Genomic DNA, 3,047 nt, shown 5'->3' with positions numbered 1-3,047 from the left:
AGATCTAAAATGTGCTTCAATAGTTGCAGTCATCAGAGAGGACAGGTGAAGACATAATCTATTGCAGAGTAAATGATACTGCTTAATCCAAAATCATCTGAAGTTTGAACTCTATGGTGTAACAATGCAGACATTCTGCTTCCTCCTTCTGGACTAGCCAATGGCAAAGCTCCAGCCCAATGTTCCACAGTCCTTAGGGGAGATCTTGGCCGACTGTAGGTAAAATAAGAAAAAAATATTGTAAAGTTATACAGAGATGGGATGAGTCTTTTTAGAAATCAGATAGAACAAGAATCTAAGTGTTTCACAAATATTTGACAGAAACTGTTATGGAAATGGTCAAGTGTTTTGTACTTCCAATTGCAAAAGGATGAAATGGTGCTAATGTCATTACACAGGAGGTTGTCAAGAACACCTAGAGGCAAACACTCATTAGTCAAACACTCATCCATCTGAATAGTAACGCACATATTTTTAGATCGCTTTATGCTTTTCAAAATGCTTTCACATTCATTATTTCATTTGAACCTTGCAATATTAGTATCTCATTTGAGCCAAACAATACCTGCTGAACAAATAAAGACACAAAGTAACTTGCCTCAGGTCACCCAACAAAATCTGCAGTGCAGTTTCCAATAACCCACCCCTCTTACTAAGAGTGTGAATCTCTGCTTGTGACTCCCTCCCTCTCAATGTTTTATTATGAATGTTTTCAAACCTACAGAAAAATGGAAAGAATCTGTACACTGAACACTCATATACACCCACTACCTATATTTCACAATAACATTTCACTATATTTGCTTTATCACATACCTATCCATCCATCCCTCTCCCATCCACTAATCCATCTTATATTTTTATTCATTTCAAAATAAGTTGCAGGCATCAGTTCAACATTTAATAAAATTCAGTATTTTTAATGATTATTTTTTGTTGAGGCAATCTGCTTGTGGTTCAGAAATAGGCTGTTAGCATTGCTTTTCCCCCTGACCCCAAGGAATGGTCTTGATATTTTCCCACCACATTTCTGTAATCCACTGATTAACAACTTGGGAAGTACAACTGAGATTGTCTAAGAATGTCCACCTTTTCATTGGTGCTGTGAACTAATTTCCAACTCAAATTTTTGCTAAGCATCCACTGTGAATGAACTTTATGAAATACAATCTATAACGTGTTTTCTCTACCTTGGCACACCCGACATTCAGGGCTGGATAATTCTCTGGCTGTTCCGTGTATTGTAGAATGTTTAGCAGCATCCCTGGCCTCTACCCACTAGATGCCAGTAGCAGCCCTCCCAGTTGTGACAGACAAAAATGTCTCCAGACATTGCCAAATGTCCCCTGGGGGGCAAAATCACCCCCAGCTGAGAACCACTGATCTAGAGACATCAGTCTGTTTACACAGCATTTCCTTCCCAGCTCAACGCACTTCTTTAGTAGCTATGCTCATTCAGCCAAACAGGAGTCCTTAGGAGAGACCGTTGCTCATGGTTCCGAAGTAAAAAGACCAGGATTAAAAAAGAGGAGGAGGACTTAGTACCACCAATTATCTCTATGACCAAGTCCGTTAACTTCTGAGCATCAGTTTACTCTTTTTTCATTTGCATAATGGCAACAATAACTGCCTTCCCCAAAATTCAGATATGCAAGAGCCTAGCAAAGAATATACCAACATCATGAAGATGGCACAGTACCTGGCAACGTTTTATTCTGTTAAACATAAGGTCGCCATGATTGGGGCCTACTCTACACCAACTAACAACAATGACAGCAAAGAATAAATCAATTTTTAAAATAATGTTGATGATGATGATGATTTACCATATCCCTGAAGTGGGAAAAAGAACAACTTCCCTCATTTGTGGAGGAATTGGTTTGTCAGTTGTTTGCGGTGGAACCTTAAAGTGTTGTCCTAGAGCTTTACTATGGGGAATTTCAATCTTTCATCTTATTTTTTCTTTCACTTTTTTGATTATGCCCCATAGAGGACAATTTGTTCGTATCTTTCAAAATTACAAATCTATATTTCCTTTTCAAAAAAAATTTTTAACTTTGGAATAATTTGAGATTTACAGAAAAGCTGCAAAGATAGTACAGAGAGTTCCTGTACACCCTTAATCCAACTTCACTTAATGTTAACATCTTACATAACCATGGTATACATTTGTCAAAAATAAGGTTTTAACAATGGGACGATACTACTAACTATACTACAGACTTTATTTGAATTTCACTAATTTTTTCCACTAATGTTCTTTTTTAAAGAATAAACTTTTTATTTTGGAATACGTTTAGATTTACAGAAAAGATACAAAGATAGAACAGAATTTCCAGATTCCCCTCACCCAGTTTCTTCTGATGTTAACATCATACATTACAACGGGACATTTGTCAAAACTAAGAAACTAACATTGGTACATTATTATTAACTAAACGCCATACTTTATCCTTTTTCTGATCTAGGATCCAATCCAGGATACTACACTGCATTTAGTCGTCATACCTCCTTACCAGTTGCCATAAAGTCGGCTCTGACTCATGGTGATCCCGTGTGTGGCAGAGTAGAACTGTGCTCCATAGGGTTTTCAGTGGCTGATTTTTTGGAAGTAGATCGCCAGGACTTTCTTCTAAGGTGTCTCTGGGTGGACTCGAACTTCCAACCTTTTGGTTAGCAGCCGAGTGTGTTAACCATTTGCAACACCCAGGGACCCTAAACAAATGGAAAGACATCCAATATTCATGGATCAGAAAGTTTAATACTGTTAAGATGGCAATACTCTGCAAACTGGTCTACAAATTCAATGTAATACCTATCAAAATCCCAGCTGCCTTTTTTCAGAAATTGACAAGCTGATCTTAAAATTCATATGGAAATGCAAGGGACCCAGAAGAAGCAAAATAATCTTGAAAAAGAGGAACAAAGTTGGAGGACTCACATTTCTGATTTTGAAACTTACTACAAAGCTACAGTAATCAAGATAATATGGTAATGGCATAAGAATAGACATATAAATCAATGGAATAAGAGAGTACAGAGATTAA

Source organism: Trichechus manatus, unplaced genomic scaffold (assembly GCF_000243295.1).
Source record: "Trichechus manatus latirostris isolate Lorelei unplaced genomic scaffold, TriManLat1.0 scaffold00004, whole genome shotgun sequence".
NCBI classification, from domain to species: Eukaryota; Metazoa; Chordata; class Mammalia; order Sirenia; family Trichechidae; genus Trichechus; species Trichechus manatus.
Note: the sequence above shows the minus strand (reverse complement) of the source record.